The following is a 19,578-nucleotide window of genomic DNA, read 5'->3' as shown; positions in this document are numbered from 1 at the left end:
ACTAAGATTTGGGCACAGGTGCTTGTATTTGGTTAGCTCCCTTCGTCTTACTTTCCCAAAAAGGAAACCTCCAAGTGATGGGCATCCTATTTATTCGTATCACCTGGCAGGATTTGCAGGCTAATTGCCTAGAACTAGAGTATTGACCCGGATTTCTACATTACCCATCCCTTTTGTTCTTTCTGAGCTGCAGCCAGAGATTGTTGGTTGTTTCACAGGACCAAGCAGGGTTAGTCTAAAAATGTAGGCGAAAACTTAAAAACAATTAATGGGATTATAATTTAATGACAAATGTATGATAAGTTTTGAAACATGATTTCTGTCTCTCCAGTCCTCATGTTGTTTAAAAAACAAATTATTATAGGACCGAGTGGTTTACAGAATACTTTAGTCTTATACTTGGCCTGATTATTTGCATAAAGTGCAGCGAGAATAATTATTTCTACATAAGCCTTTTGGATTGGCTTTCACGAAACTCTGTTCCCCAAGGAATCTCAGATAAGACCTTTTAAAGCCAAGCCCAGCCATAAGTTTGTATCTTCAAATACCTGCAAGTTGGGTGATTCTCTCCTCTTAAGGTCCCAAGATAAACTTGAAACTCCTAGACCTGTTAGAAAGTGACATTCCTTATTGACCACCGGTCAGGAACCCTATACAGGGACTGTGTAGATGAGGGTTATGAGGCCAGTTTCCCCACTGGGCTTTTATTGGCTCTGCAAGTCAAGATTGACTCTTTAAAGGGAAGCATACAATTCCCATCAAAGCCTTGGTAAAACTACCACTTTTTAAAATTGTGTCTTGTTGCAAAAAAAAAAAAAAAAGTATTCTTACTGCAGTGATGCAAAGGACTACATTGCCATAAGTTAAGAATACATGGTTTCCAAATTCTAGAGGAACCAAGCAGAGAGAAACAAACATGCTCCAAATCTTGGTCATAGGAGTATACCTCACTCAATTATTAAAGGCCATAAATAGTTCAAAATAAGTTGACTGTGAAAAACAAAACAAGGATCACCAATATTCCATGCAAAGGCTAAAAGGATTGCTTCAGTTTCTGAGTTTAGTCCATTTGGTTAACTCTTGTTTTGCTTGATATTTGTGAGCATTTCAGCTCTTCATGAGTCCTGTACATTTTCCTTTATTCCAATGTTATAATCTCCAAATTTATCAGAAACTTGATTGTCTCAAATAAAATCAGAAATTGTATTTGAGAGCACCTGTCAGAGTCCTATGGCTTACTATAAACCATCTTTGAAAAGGATTAAAGCAAGACAACAGTTGTCTGTGAATAACAAAATGTCCAGGGTAGTTACAGTTAGAGACACAATTGACAAATTGGTTATCTTCGTGATTTACTATAACTTAACTTAACAGCCTTTATTATGATGGATAGCATATATCAGACATTAGAATTTTAGAAATCCCATACCATTTTGGAACATATATTAACATTATTCACCAAAGATATAACCTAAAGAAGATTGAACATCATTTTGGCAATCCCATGTACCTAAACATGTTAAATAATCCTGTTTACCTCTTTTCTGGACAATTCATAGGCCTTCTGAAGTACGTGAAAAGCCAGGTGTCAGGAAAGACAATTTTGAAACTTAAGTTTGATTTTGGGAAGGCTGTTAAATATGTTAAGTTTAAAACACTTGGTATTATGAAATGGAATTCCAGATTAACGTAAGTTATTTATTTTGCCAAAATGATGACTCTGAAATTTTGAAGAAGCAGAAACCCTTTGTAACCCTTTAAAAATGTTGCCAAAGGGCAGATTAGTGCCTTAGGAAAACTTTGTTGTGCTTTTATTTCAATGCTCAATTTACAGAAAAACCACATAATACCCTTTTTTGAATTTAGTCAATAAGTTCACACAGAGAACCTCTTCCGCAAGATTAATTTCCACAATTCTTCCACCACTTCTTTGAACCTTCAGGTTTTTCTTATCTAATTTAATACAATCCTTTAACCCCAGGCAAAAATTTACATTTCCATGACTCATTATATCCTTTTACTAAAAAAAAAAAAAAAAGATAAAAGAAAAAACCACACATTTTATTGTTCTTACACAGCTTGCATGTAAATCTATTTTCAGTAGTTTCAATTACATGTCCAAATGATAACTCCTAGCGATTTTTAACTTTAAGGTAAAACTTGCTAAGTTGCTTTAACTGTGTGCTAAGTGCAGCCAAGGTTTGACTGCAGCAGAATTAAGGGCGTGGTTAAGTTCCATATGTCCCAGGCCTTACCAATTGTGAAGCCGGCAAGTCAAGTACTTCTCAAAACCCAAAAAGCACCTTGTAACCTCAGAACTCTTAGCAAACCTTGCATCTGACCTGCATTTTACCAATAATCTTTAAGGCTGTTTTTATTTCTCAAAGATTAAAGTCATCTGAACTGAAAGGTACCACAGCTTTTAGCTTCCCTTAAAAACAAAATACTTGATCCAAGCGCTTGTCTTTCTCTCCTTCCTCCTTCCCTCCCTCCCTCCCTCTCTCCCTCTCTCCCTCTCTTCCTTCTCTCCCTCTCTCCCTTTCTTCCTTCTCTCCCTCTCTCCCTTTCTTTCTTTCTCTTTCGTGCAGGGGCGTGATCTCAGCTCACTGCAACCTCTGCCTCCCGGGTTCAAGCGATTCTCCTGCCTCATCTTCCCGAGTAGCTGGGACTACAGGCATGCGCCACTAGGCCCAGCTAATTTTTGTACTTTTAGTAAAGATGGGGTTTCACCATGTTGGCCAGGATGGTCTTGATCTCCTGACCTGGTGATCCGCCCACCTCGGCCTCCCAAAGTGCTGACAAAGTGGTGGCATGAGCCACCGCACCTGGCCCGTGCTTGTCTTTCTTTAGGCCAAATTAATTAGAGCTCCTTTAACAGATATCACACACAGTACACACACACAGGCAGAAGAAAACCCAGTCGCTGGGTAGGGCCCTTTAAGAGACAGGGCTAGGAAAACATGCAGATATGGAACCACAGAGGGCTCATCCCCTCAGGCAGGAGTGCTACACAAAGCCTTGCCAAGTGGTTACTGGCCATGGCACCCGGATGTAAAGCAAGATGGAGGCTTGATTTCACAACCAAAATTTTGCAGAGAATACAGTGATAGGTGGGGGGGCCTGGCCTAGTAAAACATCTTCTAAAAGAGGAAAAAACCCTCAAAAGTTAACTACTGATGGGGTAGAGAAGGAAAAGAAAGAAACAGTTTAAAAATGCCTGGGGAGAAACCTCTTATTCAACTGTTTCCTCCACCGGAAAGAAAAGTTGAAGCTTAATTACTGCCTGATTGAGTTAAACCCCTTGGCCAAGGAAGGGGAAGGCTGTGGCAGTGGTGCGTGGCTGGGAACCAGCCAGCCAGCTGTGCAGGACCCTTGGACCATGTGTCCCAGGCCCAGCAGGGAGTGGGGGGTGGAGGGTAGCTGCTGCTCGCTGGTCCCTCCTGAAAAAGAAAAGAAAAAGCCATGACAAGGCACAGGAGCGATGGGAAGGTGGGGGCATGGTTTTCCCCACCCTCAGAAATCTGAGGATGAAAAGGCTTAGAAGCAACAGTAAGAGGTTTTGAGTCCCCATTTCACTCACCACTTCTTGAGTTCCCACATTGTGTGCCAAAAGTACTGCAGGACTTTTCCTTAGTTCACTTAAAAATGGGGTTCTTTGTGCCACAGCCATGAAAATTGAGGCTCGCAGACAATTTGAGTGGTGAGTAAGACAAGGATTTACTGGGTGAAAAGGAAGAAAAAGGGGAAACAGGGACTCCTTTAGGCCACAGTCCCTGCTTAGTCCTTCCCGCTGGCAGCTTGAATCCCAGGTTTCACACAGGAAGAGGAGAGGCCAGGCTCCTCCCCATTGCAAATGGTGCAAATTTCCCAAGGTCCTACCCCAGTGTATGGGCTAGGTGGAGTTTTCCCAAGGACCCTCATCCACCTTGCTGTCTCAAATGCATGTTTTCTGTTGTAGAAAAGGTTTCCCATGCAAAGGGGTTGATTTTTTTTTTTTTTTTACAGCAGCTTCTTATGCCACATTGTATTTTCACCAGGCAAAGAAAGCTTTTCATGGTTTACTGAGGATAATCATCCCCTTCACATCTAGAACCTGAAGACTGGATCTTTTGAGAACATCAGAGAAAGTCTGCTCTTGCCATCCACACTGCAGCAAAACTTTGGGACCTTGAACCTTGGGATCATATCTCAGAATTGAGAAGGGTCCTCATTCTTGTAATTGTACACCCATTGGAAACCTTAAGGTAAAGCTAATCAAGGGAGGTACTCCCTAGAAGAAAACGCCATCCTTGATGTGAACAGCTTTTTCCCAAGATCATGGATCAAGACTTCTCTACTGTCATGAGACATTTTTTTTGTTTTTTGAGATGGAGTTTCGATTTTGTTGCCCAGGCTGGAGTGCAATGGTGCGATCTCAGCTCACCACAACCTCTGCCTCCCGTGTTCAAGCAATTCTCCTGCCTCAGCCTCCCGAGTTGCTGGGATTACATGCATGTGCCACCATACCTGGCTACTTTTGTATTTTCAGTAGAGACAGGATTTCTCCATGTTGGTCAGGCTGGTCTCACACTCCCAACCTCAAGTGATCCGCCTGCCTCAGCCTCCCAAAGTGCTGGGATTATAGGCATGAGCCACCGTGCCCAGCTGAGACTCTTATCTGTGATTTTTTTCCCCCTTGCTTATGCCTCTGTAAACAATAGAAGTGAAAAGAGGGTCCGTTGTGTTCTCTCTTGGGGTATACTTTTATTTATGAAGGATTTTGCAGCCAGCCTTATACATGGATAACCTTATACCTTGGTAGATGAAAGATGAAGGCATAAAGCCCCAGTGTAGCTGAGAAATTTTAATGGTACATATATGCTTCATAACAAGTCAGAAACCAGTTTCACTCCTCTTAAATTACATCATGGGTTAAAGAGAACATTGCCTGGAAGTGTTTGCTCTTCTAGAAGGGCATCATTGTTAGTTCCCTTTTTCCGTGGTTTGGAATAAAAGAGGCCATGATTAGTAATTTGTTCCTCATGATAGGCTCTATAGCCGACTGTACTGTAAAGGCTATGGTTACACAGCGGACTTTAAATTCTCTTGTGAAAGTTATGCTAGATAATAGAATTGTTCTACATTATTTACTACCTAAACAGAGAAGTATCAGTGTAGCTTCTGGCACTTGTTTCCCATGGAGAAATACATCACATCACGTATTATAGAGATTCCGTTTTCAGGGATTAATGAAGAGACTTCTCAGTTAAAGCGAGTAGACTATTTAGCTCATTCTTTCATCTCTTTTATTTTAGTTGGTTTGGTTTATGAGGGTGCTAGGTAAGGAGCGTACTCCAAACTCTAAGAGTTTGGAGCATTATCCTCCTGATAGTCATAGTGGTAGTCTCCCTGATGAGCTGTATTCTCTCAAAAGTTTTAAATGTTGAATGCATACAGAATGTCAAATGGTCTCTCTTCAGCTAAAATGACAAGAGCTGAAAGAAATGTGCGACCATGAGGACACTATAACCTATGAATAATATGTTCAGATAAAAAAAAATGATGGTAACTTAGAGTGGCACGAAGGACCTAAGTTTTTGTCACACTCTTACCTAAGTGAGAACCTGGCCAAAAGGGGGAAATTTTAAACAAAAGCATGGGAGGTCATTGTTTTGGACTAAGCTTATGCACTAGGGCCCAACAGACCAGACCAAACCAAAATAGATTCACTTGTGCTAAATGTGACATAATTAAACTAAGACTTTAAGAAAACATAGATCTTAGAAGAAACCAGGTTTTGTTTTTTCTCCTGTAAACAGGATATTCCAACATAAGGAGTTAACCTATACTCTAACCCTTAAAAAAATAACCTGAAATCCCAGTTCCTACCTTACAAAACTCACTGTTCTACTGTTCCCCAGTGGTTTTCAAGACCAAATAAGTACATTTATGATGGTGAGAGTAACAATGATGACTAGAGTTTGGTCAATCTCTCAAAAGTGTGAGGATGAAGAAAAAGGGGGAATTTTTAAATCAAGTTTAGCCTAAAGCTATCTCCTTACATATTTTAAGTTCAGCCTAAAGGTTTCTCTGTACATAGTGAACTACAATCTAAATGGAATTTTAAACAGACTGAAGTCTACTCTTTTGCCAGTCACCAAGTTTTGGCCAATCAGATGTGGCCAGCTGTTCAAACGGTGTTCAAATAAGACAAATGCTGAGCTATAACCGCTCTATTTCTGTACCTCACTTTCATTTTCTGTACATCACTTTTCTTCTTCTGTGAATAAATCCTCTTCCACCACATGGCTGTGCTAGAGGGTCTGAGCCTACTTTGGCTCAGGAGGCTGACAGATTTGTGAATCATTCTTTGCTCAATTAAACTGTTAAATTTAATTTAGCTGAAGATTTTCTTTCAATAAAAAAATTGTTGAAGAGGAGTTCAACAAATGACAGCACCTGTTTGTTTGTATAAATTATAGAGTTTCTGTTTAAAAATACTATTTATATTCCCATAATAATGCTTCTGTATTATACAGAACGGCTAAGACAAGTGTCATAAGGGTAGCAGTAATATCAACACAGAGATACATGATATAGGTTCCTTAGTAAAATTTACTGCAAACTAACTGATGTAAAATTGTTGCACAGAGAAAGAGATACAGTTGCATTTTCCCTGTTGGAGATGCAACTCTCCTGGCCTCACACAAGGCCATATAATTGTCAATAATATTGAATAATCAGCATAAGAATTCCATCAATTCTTTCAAAAAGATAAACCTGACCACCTCCATTTTTGTTTTGTTTTGTTTTTCTTTTTTATTATACTTTAAGTTTTAGGGTACATGTGCACAATGTGCAGGTTTGTTACATATGTATACATGTGCCCAGTTGGTGTGCTGCACCCATTAACTCGTCATTTAACATTAGGTATATCTGCTAATGCTATCCCTCCCCGCTTCTCCCACCCCACAACAGGCCCCAGTATGTGATGTTCCCCTTCCTGTGTCCGTGTGTTCTCATTGTTCAATTCCCACCTATGAGTGAGAACATGCGGTGTTTGGTTTTTTGTCCTTGCGATAGTTTGCTGAGAATGATGCTTTCCAGCTTCATCCATGTCCCTACAAAGGACATGAACTCATCCTTTTTTATGGCTGCATAGTATTCCATGGTGTATATGTGCCACATTTTCTTAATCCAGTCTATCATTGTTGGACATTTGGGTTGGTTCCAAGTCTTTGCTATTGTGAATAGTGCCACAATAAACATACGTGTGCATGTGTCTTTATAGCAGCATGATTAATAATCCGTTGGGTATATACCCAGTAATGGGATGGCTGGGTCAAATGGTATTTCTAGTTCTAGATCTCTGAGGAATTGCCACACTGACTTCCACAATGGTTGAACTAGTTTACAGTCCCACCAACAGTGTAAAAGTGTTCCTATTTCTCCATATCCTCTCCAGCACCTGTTGTTTCCTGACTTTTTAATGATCGCCATTCTAACTGGTGTGAGATGGTATCTCATTGTGGTTTTGATTTGCATTTCTGTGATGGCCAGTGATGATGGGCATTTTTTCATGTGTCTTTTGGCTGCATAAATGTCTTCTTTTGAGTAGTGTCTGTTTATATCCTTTTCCCACTTTTTGATGGGGTTGTTTGTTTTTTTCTTGTAAATTTGTTTGAGTTCATTGTAGATTCTGGATATTAGCCCTTTGTCAGATGAGTAGATTGCAAAAATTTTCTCCCATTCTGTAGGTTGCCTGTTCACTCTGATGGTGGTTTCTTTTGCTATGCAGAAGTTCTTTAGTTTAATTAGATCCCATTTGTCAATTTTGGCTTTTGTTGCCATTGCTTTTGGTGTTTTAGACATGAAGTCCTTGCCCATGCCTATGTCCTGAATGGTAATGCCTAGGTTTTCTTCTAGGGTTTTTATGGTTTTCGGTCTAACGTGTAAGCCTTTAATCCATCTTGAATTAATGTTTGTATAAGGTGTAAGGAAGGGATCCAGTTTCAGCTTTCTACATATGGCTAGCCAGTTTTCCCAGCACCATTTATTAAATAGGGAATCCTTTCCCCATTTCTTGTTTTTGTCAGGTTTGTCAAAGATCAGATGGTTGTAGATATGCAGCATTATTTCTGAGGGCTCTGTTCTGTTCCATTGATCTATATCTCTGTTTTGATACCAGTACCGTGCTGTTTTGGTTACTGTAGCCTTGTAGTATAGTTTGAAGTCAGGTAGTGTGATGCCTCCAGCTTTGTTCTTTTGGCTTAGGATTGACTTGGCAATGCAGGCTCTTTTTTGGTTCCATGTGAACTTTAAAGTAGTTTTTTCCAATTCTGTGAAGAAAGTCATTGGTAGCTTGATGGGGATGGCATTGAATCTATACATTACCTTGGGCAGTATGGCCATTTTCACAGTATTGATTCTTCCTACCCATGAGCATGGAATGTTCTTCCATTTGTTTGTATCCTCTTTTGTTTCATTGAGCAGTGGTTTGTAGTTCTCCTTGAAGAGGTCCTTCACATCCCTTGTAAGTTGGATTCCTAGGTATTTTATTCTCTTTGAAGCAATTGTGAATGGGAGTTCACTCATGATTTGGCTCTCTGTTTGTCTGTTATTGGTGTATAAGAATGCTTGTGATTTTTGCACATTGATTTTATATCCTGAGACTTTGCTGAAGTTGCCTATCAGCTTAAGGAGATTTGGGGCTGAGACGATGGGGTTTTCTAGATATACAATCATGTCATCTGTAAACAGCGACAATTTGACTTCCTCTTTTCGCAGGGTGGCTCATGCCTGTAATCCCAGCACTTTGGGAGGCTGAGGCAGGCAGATCACTAGGTCAGGAGATCGAGACCATCCTGGCTAACACGGTGAAACCCTGTCTCTACTGAAAATACAAAAAATTAGCCAGGCATGGTGGTGGGCGCCTGTAGTCCCAGCTACTCAGGAGGCTGAGGCAGTAGAATGGTGTGAACCCGGGAGGCGGAGCTTGCAGTGAGCCGAGATGCGCCACTGCACCCCAGCCTCGGCAACAGAGCGAGACTCCGTCCATTTTTGTTTTCTAATGGAAGGACTTTGAAAAGGAGAAACCGGACCACCCCATCTTTGTTTTCTACTGAGGGAGAGGATTCATCCCCCTATGGCACCCTCCAACTTTTCTGAGAGGCATGAAGAAATTCTGATTTCATGTCAGCCTCCTGGATTCATGCAGTCATGAATAAATCAACTGCATTGGAGTATTAATGCATATTGACCTTGGACATTCATATCTGTTCACTCACTTTATAAGTAAATGGGCTAGTACAAGGCACTGTGGCCTGGATTAAATCTGAGAGAGGCCAGCTGCAGGCATCCACCCCATTAGGCATAGGCTTTAGACCTGTGTGATGGTCAATACGGAGTGTCAACTTGCTTGGATTGAAGGATGCAAAGTATTGTTTCTGGGTGTGTTTGTGAGGGTGTTGGCAAAGAGGATTAACATTTAAGTCAGTGGACTGGGAGACACAGACTCACCCTCAATGTGTGTGAGCACTATTCAGTCAGCTGCCAGTACAGCTAGAGTAAAGCAGGCAGAAGAAGGTGGAATGAGCTGACTTGCTGAGTCTTCTGACCTTCATCATTTATCCCATGCTAGATGCTTCCTGCCCTCAAACATCAGACTCCAGGCTCTTCGGTTTTTGGACTCTTGGACTTACACCAGTGGCTTACCAGGGGCTCTCAGGCCTTTGGCCAAAGAATGAAGGCTACATTGTCGGCTTCCCTACTTTTGAGGTTCTGGGACTTGGGCTGAGCCACTACTGGCTTCCTTTCTTCTCAGCTTATAGACAGCCTATCGTGGGACTTTACGTTGTGCTCATGTGAGTCAATTCTCCTTAATAAATTCCCTTTCATCCATACATATATTCTGGTAGCTCTATCCCTCTGTAGAACTCTGACAAAATACAACCTAACTGAAGTTTCATCCTCATATTGGAAAAAAAAAGAGAAGAATAAAAAATAAGAATATAAAATATGAAATTTGAGTTAATTAGATATCTGTGGAAATTGTGTGTGGCAATTTTGCTCTACAAAGAAAATAAGTGATGTCTAAATTTGGATTTTAGGTTTAATTCAGTTCAGCATTTGTTGAACACCTACTCTTATCAAGAAAGCCTAGACACCATGGAAGATTAAAGATAAAAAGGACAGATTCTCCACCTTCAAGAGTTGACAGGTATAAATCAAAAAGTATCTGAGTTAGATCTCAATCAATTTAGAGGTTCATTTTGCCAAGATTAAGAACCATGGCCTGTGACACAGCCTCAGGAGGTCCTGAGAATATGTGCCCCGTGTGGTTGGGTTACTGCTTGGTTTTATGCATTTTAGGGAGACAGAAGTTACAGACAAAGACATAAATCATTACACATAAGGTATACATTGGTTTGGCCTGGAAAGGCAGGCCGTCTCAAAGTGGGGCTTCCAGTTCATAGGTGGATTCAAAGATTTCCTGATTGACAATTAGTTGAAAGAATTAAGCTCTACCTAAAGCATTGAAATCAGCTTGAGTTAAGATAAGAGTGGTTGTGAAAGCCCAGGTTCTTGTCACATAGATGAAACTTCTAGATAGCAAGCTTCAAAAAGAATAGATGGTGAGTGTCTCTCATGAGACCTTAAAAGGTGTCAGACTCCCCTGGAAAAGACCTAGTAAGGGAAACATTCTCTAAGGAGTGTAAATTTCTCCCAGAAGAGACAGCTTTGCAGGGCTATTTAAAAATATATCAAAGAAATATATTTGGAGATGAAATACTTAGATTTCCTTCAGGGCCTCCTATCTGGCTTACACAGGCTAATGTAGGAAAAAGGGATAAGGTAAGTGTTTTGGTAATTAATAAAAGAAATCCATAGTCCAGTGTGGCTGCATCATGAACAAGGGATTAGTGGGAAATGAGGCTATGGAGAGCTTTGTGCTAGAGAATATTGGTAAAATTAGATCAAGCTTTTGTACTGTCTACAAATCTGAGAACACTAAAGATGAGATATACAAAAGGTGTTATTTTCAATTTAAAAGTTCAATAAATTGGAAATAATGGATAATTCTATAAGTTCTTGGAAGTCAGCATTGTAAAGAGAACATTTTATAAAGGAAAAACAGGATATTTATATAAGGTCTCTAAATCACGTATTACACTCCATATCCAAAGGTAAAAGCTACAAAATTGTTCTGTTTCAATGTGGTTTAAAAATCACTCTTAGTTTCAATAATTTGAATCTACTTAAGACTCTGTCAGGTCAAAAACGAGAGGTAATTTATTGTCGTACACTCATAAACTGTAGCTCAGCCAGTTATCGCTCTATCAACATCCTGAAGTGAGAAGAGACATTGCTGCAAAGACACAGAGTACAAACAAGACACCATAGACTACCAGGATGAGGGAAATATGGAAAGAAATCACTGGTCTGCACGGGCTTCAAGAGCAGTTAACCCATCTAGGCAACTTATACTCAAATAATGAAAGAAAAAAATGAGTAAAACATTAGCTTCAAGTCGTTTTACCTTACTATTAGCACAGGCACCTTATCTTTGTTCCAGAAATTCCGAAAGGTGCCTCTTGAAGTAAACAAGGAAATATTATACCAGAAGCATCAAAAAACTGTCCTTAACAGTTACTCTATTGCGAGGTTCAAGATTAAGCATGTTTTTACCTTCTACATCCTGGGCAGGAAATTTTGACATTTAAGACCTCTAACACAAACTGCTGCAATCTCCATGTGCTGAGGGAGAGGGTGGACTGTCGTTACCTGTCAAGTCTTTGGTTTTAACCGTTACTGAGTTTGTTGTTCACTTTCTGGTTCAGATGACAAAGTAATTTAATTCATAGTCATAGTATTGAAAATCCCAATGGGCTTATGTTTCTAGCTGTGCCAGAGGCAGGAACTGCAAAAAAAATATATGACAAAATCTAGAAGATATCAGGAAGGCAAGAAATAGATCAGATGTGAATAACCAAGTATCATATGGTTATGAATAAAAAATGCCGGTATTTTCAATTGGTTTCAACATCTATCTTTACGTTTTATTTTTAGGATATTTATGATATACATTGTAGAGTGTTAGATGCTTTTGTAATTATAGAGAATATATCTGCTGCAAAATCTTTAGTGAAAATTTTATATTCACCAATTTAGATTTGAAGAAAATGATATAAATGAATTTATATGAATGAATAAAAAAGAAAACAGACTTAGATTTCCACTAACATGACAGACAAAGTATTCTGAAAACTCTCCAGGTAAACAGAAATACAAAACTAAAATCACCAAGAAATGCCCAATATAATAAAACAACATTATTTCAACTGAATACCTGAACTCACAATACAATTAGGGAAATCCTAGGGAATAAAATGAAGAGAGAGAACAGCAGTGCACAGCAATAGACTGAGTGAATTTGCTTGTCTTAATAAGTCAGCAGTTTGTATTTGAAAGGTCATGATTACGGGAGGCTTTGAGCTCATAGAAAATGGGGATTTAAGAATGGAAGCACTTGCATATAGCTGAGGTCCTAATGATGTCCTAATGAGTTACACCATTAGTTGAATGGTGGGAAATACCTGTCCATCTACAGAGTAAAAAGAAAATAAGGCTTGACTAATTTAGACTTGTTATAATTGCAGAATTAGTAAACATGTGTCTGCACTCTGTTTTAGGGTTCAAATGTATACTACTTGCATGCCCCCAACATTTTTACACTGGGTAATTGGCATAAAATGTAGCAGTGACCTGGCAATATTATTGGGAAGCCAGCAGAAGAAAATAGAAATTTCTCGGAGGTACAGATCCTCAACCTAGTTCATGCATGGTACTCAAACTCTGCTCAAAATGATTACATTAAAAAAGAAGAAAGATCACAAGTATACAACCTAACTTTACTAGAAAGGAACTGGGAAAAAAATTAAAAAAAATAAAAAATAAAAAATGAAAAAAAAACACAACTAAGCCCAAAGTTAGCCAAAGGTGGGAAATAATAGAGATTAGAACAGAAATAAACAAAGTAGAGACTAGGAAAAGAATAGAAAAAAAATCAGTGAAAGCAAGAGTTGTTTTTTACAAAGCTAAACAAAATTGCCAAACCTTTAGCTAGATGGAGAAAAAATGTAGGAGATTCAAATAAATAAAATCAGAAATGAAAGAGGACACATTACAACTGATGCCACAGAAATAAAAATGATCCTAAGAGATTACCATGAAAATATGTCAGCAAAACTAGACAACCAAAAATAAATTTAAAACTTTCTAGTTATATACAACCTATCAATACTCATCATGAAGAAATAGAAATTGTGAATACACCAAAAATAAGTGAGAAGATTGAATTATTAATAAAAAAAAAACTCCCAAAAAAGAAAAGCCAGAAAACTGAAGAGGAGGGAACATTTCCAAATTCATTTTATGGGGCCAGCATTACCCTGATATAAAAGCCAAGGACACCACAAGAAAATAAAATTACATGCTAGCATCCCTGATCAATATAGGTGCCCACAGCTAACTTCACTTTCAACACTGAAAAATCGAAAGTTTGTCTTCTGAGATTAGGAATAAGACAAAGATGCTCATGCTTACCACTTCTACTCAAAGTAGTACTAGAAATTATAGCTAGAGTAATTAGGTAAGAAAAAAAGAAATAAAAGAAGGAAGTACAATTGTTTCTGTTTGCAGATTATATGATCCTATATGTAGAAAATCCTAAAGACTTCACAAAAAACTGAAATAATAAACAAATTCAATAAAGTTGTAGTAGACAAGGTCAACATACAAAAATCAGTTACATTTCTACATACTATCAAAGAACAAATGAAAATAAAACAACACCATTTACAATGCATCGAAAAGAATAAACTTCTTAAGAATAAACGTAACCAAGGAGGCAAAAGACTTTAACACTGAAAACTACAACAATTAATAAAAGAAAAATTAAAAGATACAAATAAATAGGAAAATATCTCATATTCATGGATTGAAAGACTTAATGTTGATAAAATGTACATAGTTCCCAAAGTGATGTTCAGATTCAGGGCTATCCCCATCAAAATCCCAATGACATTTTTTGTAGGAATAGAAAACACAATGCTAAAATTCCTAGGGAACCACAGAGCTACATAACAGCAAAGATGTTGAAAAAGAGGAAAGCTAGTGTCACCACATTTTCTGATTTCAAAATATATTACAAAGCTACAATAAGATAGTATAGTATTGGCGTAAGGATAGAGCTATAGACCCATGGAACAGAAAAGAGAGCTCAGAAATAAACCCACACATATATGGTAAATGGTTTTCAATGAGGTTGCCGAAAGTACACAATAGAGGATAGCCTTTTCAAACAAATGATTCTGGGAAAACTGAATATATCCACAGGCAAAACAAATTGAACCTCTACCTTCACTATATACAAAAGTAACTCAAAATGGATTACAAACTAGGGTAAGACCTGAAGCTGAAAAACTCCTAAGAGAAAACACAGGGGGAAAAGCTTCTTGACGTTAGTCTTCTGAATTATTTCTTGAATATGAAATCAAAAGCACAAGTGACAAAAGGAAAAATAGATAAATGGGACTATATCCAACTAAAAACATCTGCACAGCAAAACAAACAGTTAATGGAGTAAAAAGACAACCTACAGAATTGAAGAAAATATTTGCAAATCTTATATCTAATAAGGAGTTAATTTCCAAAATATATAAGGAACTCCTAACACTTAACAGCAAAAAAGCAAATAACCTGATATATATATATAAAATATATATATAATATATATGTGTATATGTATGTGTGTATATATGTGTGTGTATATATATGTGTGTGTGTATATATATACATATATACATATATATACATATATACATATATACATATATATGTATATATGTATATATATGTATATATATGATTTCACCTACATGAGGAATTTAAAATAGTCAAACTCATAGAATCAGGGAATACAATAGTGGTTGCCAGGGGCTAGGGGCTGAGGAAATTGAGGAGTTGTTCAATGAGTGTAAAGTTTCAGTTATTCTGATTTAGAGATCTCATGTATGATACTACCTAAGGTGAACATACAATATTGTGCACTTCAAAGATTTATATTGGGGTATATTTCACATTATGTGTTATCACACGCACATACAAATAAACACAAAAACAAAGGGACAAATGGAAATTTTGGGAGAAGGTATCATGGATGTTTTCATATATCTAATTAAATTGTACACATTAAATAGGTGCACTTCCTTTTATATCAATTATATATCAAAGAAAGCTGTTTAAGAGACAAGAAATTCAGGGGCCAGGCGCGGTGGCTCATGCCTGTAATCCCAGCACTTTGGGAGGCCGAGGTGGACGGATCACGAGGTCAGGAGATCAAGACCATCCTGGCTGACATGGTGAAACCCCATTTCTACTAAAAATACAAAAAATTAGCCGCATGTGGTGGCGGACGCCTGTAGTCCCAGCTACTTGGGAGGCTGAGGCAGGAGAATGGTGTGAACCCAGGAAATGGAGCTTGCAGTGAGCCAAGATTGCACCACTGCACTCCAGCCTGGGGGACAGAGTGAGACTCCGTCTCAAAAAGGAAAAAAAAAAAAAAAGGAGAAACAAGAAATTCAAATTACAAAACACATAAAGAATGCATACACCACAAGTAAGAGTCAGCAGACACAGCAAATAGCATGATCAGAACTTCAAGAGGTACAGAGGATATCCACTGGATAGAGAATGCAAACTATGTATGATTAACATTAATACAGACATAATAGAAATATTCGAAAACACAAGAAAGAGTATTAGCAAGAAAGATTCCTCATTAGAGTATAATATATTCAGTGATTTCTTATCACTCCCTTTGTTAGTTTGACCAAATGAAATCAGGTAACTTAATACACCTGTTCAATGCCAAATAAATTACTATTTTAGTGTCCCTGCTTTTAGTATATGTAATATATTGAACTAAAATAATCATTAATTTATTCAACAAATATTTATTGAACATCTGTTGTCAGTAAGATACACAGTAGCCAGTGGTGATAGAAAAGTGAATAAATTATTGTCCTCGTTCCCATGTAGCTCACACAAAGCAGAAAGAAGATGTAGGGTGGTAGTTGGATACAAAAAGATAGAACTACAATATAATATTATAGGTGCAGTGACAGAGATGATTACAGTATCTACGTGTGTATATATGTGTGTGTATCACACATATATACATACACATACATAAATGATGTTAAAGTTGTAGTCTAGAAAAACAAGAAATTGTAGGAAAGCATGGAGCAAATAAAGTACTGACCAAAAAGACACAAATCAAATATATGTTATAACAATAAAAATAAAGTAGATTACATTTGCTAATAATTTCCCTGAACATTTTTGCACTGATCATTTAATTATACTGTCGTATGCATGAAGCTGTAATTGTCCTTCCTTTTAATGTCTGTGTCTGGTTTTAGTGTTAGATTTGTGATTATCTTATAAAATAAATTGAGCTTCAATCCCTCCTCTTCCATTTTCTGGAATACTTTGTTTTGGGATGATTCGTTTCCTGAAAATTTGGTAGAACTCATATGTTAAACCATATGAATCTGATGTTTACTTTGTGGAAAGATTTTAAAACAGAGCTTCAATTTCTTTAGAGTTATAGGATCATTCAAACATTATAAAATTATTATTGATTCAGTTTTAGTATGTTCTATTTTTCTAGAAATTTTTCCATGTTGTCTAAGCTTTCAAAGCTGTTGGTGTATAGTTGCAAATAGTCTCTTTTCCTGTAAAAACTCCATCGTATCTGTAACTACATTCACTTTTCATTTCTAATATGCTGCTTCTTCCATTGTCTCTTGCTTAACTTTGCCAGAGTTTTGTTTGTTAATCTTTTCTACTGCATCTTTTATTCTATTTCATTAATTTCTGTTCTTATTGTTATCACCTTTTTTCTTCCATTCTTTCTAGGTTTATACTGTTCCTCTTTTTCTGACTCAGAAAAGGAACACAATGCATTAGTGTTAAGGAATTTTTCAGTTTATTATTCAATTTTCATGTGGGTGGGTGCATTTTTTATTATTAATTTATTTTTATTTTATTTTATTTACTTATTTTTTGAGATGGAGTCTCGCTCTGTCACTCAGGCTGGAGTGCAGTGGCGCGATCTCTGCTCACTGCAAGCCCTGCCTCCCTGGTTCACGCCGTTCTCCTGCCTCAGCCTCCTGAGTAGCTGGGACTACAGGCGCCTGGCACTACGCCTGGCTATTTTTTTTTATTTTTAGTAGAGACGGGGTTTCACCGTGTTAGCCAGGATGGTCTCGATCTCCTGACCTCGTGATCCGCATGCCTTGGCCTCCCAAAGGGCTGGGATTACAGGTGTGAGCCACCGCGCCCGACCTATTATTAATTTCTAAAGTAATTGAAGTGAGATATGAGATCATTATATGATATGGTTTATCTTTGAAATTCATTGAGGCTTTCTTTATTGTATGGCCTAGTATATATACAGTGTTTCATGATTTATGTGTGTTTGAGAAAAATGTGACTTTTCTAATTGTTGGAATACTATCATCTATGTAACATGTCTATCTATTGATCTATCTATCTGCCAAGCCACATAGATTAATATATCTTAATATTTATTATAGAATATTCTAATATCCGTTAGGTAAAGCTTAATTGTGTAATTTGTATCTTTTATATCCTTTTTAATTTCGTTTTCTGATTTACCTATCAATTGAGAGTTGTGTTGAAATTTTCAAAAGGAAGATAGTGTCACCAGTTTATCTGTGCAGATTTAGCAAATATTACTTCGTAAATTTTCAAGCTATTTTAGTAGGCGCATACGTATTTAACCTTATTAGATCTTCTTCAATGTAAACATTTATCTTTACGTGTGGTGACCTTTACCGTTCCTAATAATGCCATTTTGCACGTGAATGTCTATTTTGTATCACATTTGTATACCTACGATAGCCCTCTTTGGGTTTATAGTTGCCCCGTTTGTCTTTTTTCATCATTTTACTTTTAACCTTTGCATGATAAATTGCATATGTTTGCATTTATTCCAGTTAGTCAATATTTGTTCTTTAGTTGGTCAGCTTAGTCCATTTGCATTTGTTATAATCATTGATATATTGGACCTATTTCAATCATACTCATTTATTATTTCCATTTTTCCATGTTTCTTTCTTCTTTATTCTTTATCACTTTAATTTTAAAATGCTATCTTGTCATTTTAATAAGGCAATAACTGTAGTATGATTTCACATTTGTTCTCTCTGACTCCCAAATTCTGTCATGTAAATATTATTTTAAAATTTTTATTCTGAGTTACTATTAATGTATTTTCTCTTTTATTCCCTTTGTATTAGATTTTTACATAATACCAATAATTCCATGAAAATATTTGATCACCTTAATTTCATTTATCTCTTGTACTATCCCCTGTATTGTCTGTTTTATTTAAGCACTTCATCCAAAACTGTTTGCAGTGTGAGGCTGGCTTTGTGTGGCAAAACCCTGGAGGCCTTATGTACTTAAGAATAATTTTTCTAATGACTTGACATTTGAAAGACAATTTGGCTGAATATAAATTGCCCATTCTAAGTTATTTTCCTTATGTACTTCAAAGTATTTGACTCCGTTATTGTCATAAGTCCAGTTTCACTGTTGAAAAATCTAATGTCAATTTGATTTTTGTTACTTTGCATATGATCTTTGCTTTTTATAATATATTCTTTATTTTTCTATTTTCTATGAATATACTTTCAGTGTATGTAAGTGTGACTGTTGCTAACCTCTCTTCTTTGGCCCTCTATAGGCTCTTTCACTCTGAGGTTTTTCATGTCTTTTAATTTGGAAAAAACAATCTTTATTATTGCTTCATATCATTCTACTATGTTTTTCCTTCTGATATGATACCTACATCTATGCTCTATATATCTTAGCTTTTCTTTTATACATCCTATTTTTTTCCTTTTTCTTTCTATGAAATTTCTTCAGTCTTGTCTATAATTTTGCTGACTTCTTACTCACATATATCAATTCTGTTCTTTATTTTATCTATTGCAAAGTTTATTTCATTGATTATATATTTGCAACCTGATATGATTTCCTTCCTCATCTTCTTGTGTTCTTGTTTTGTGTTGTTTATATCTTCCTTTTTTATTTTTTACTATGCTTATTAGATGAACTATGTATTATTATCCTCAATATTCTAATACGTTTGCTTTTGTGAAATCCATATATAGTATGCTAGATTTTTTTTAAATGTCGATGCTTTTTAAATGCATTGTTATCTTTGCCTGTGAGCAAGTTTCTTCCTTGGAGTATTTTGCTTTTCTGTGAAGCAATTTTGTGGCCTTTTGAAAGACTCCTTCTTGGAACCCAGCTGCCAAGTTGGGAGAAAACCCAAGCAACTGTTTGGGAATGACCCCATGGAAGAGAAACAAGGCCTCTGGCCAACTTCTCCAGCTGTGTTCCTAGGCATCTGCTAGAAACTACTGTTGGTCATATGAATGAAGTCACTTCGGACTTTCCACCTGCCCTAGTGCCCCAGCTACCATCACCACATTAAGCAGA

Source organism: Pan paniscus, chromosome X (assembly GCF_029289425.2).
Source record: "Pan paniscus chromosome X, NHGRI_mPanPan1-v2.0_pri, whole genome shotgun sequence".
NCBI classification, from domain to species: Eukaryota; Metazoa; Chordata; class Mammalia; order Primates; family Hominidae; genus Pan; species Pan paniscus.
The sequence above is the reverse complement of the archived record's forward strand: the minus strand, read 5'-3'. Positions refer to the sequence as shown.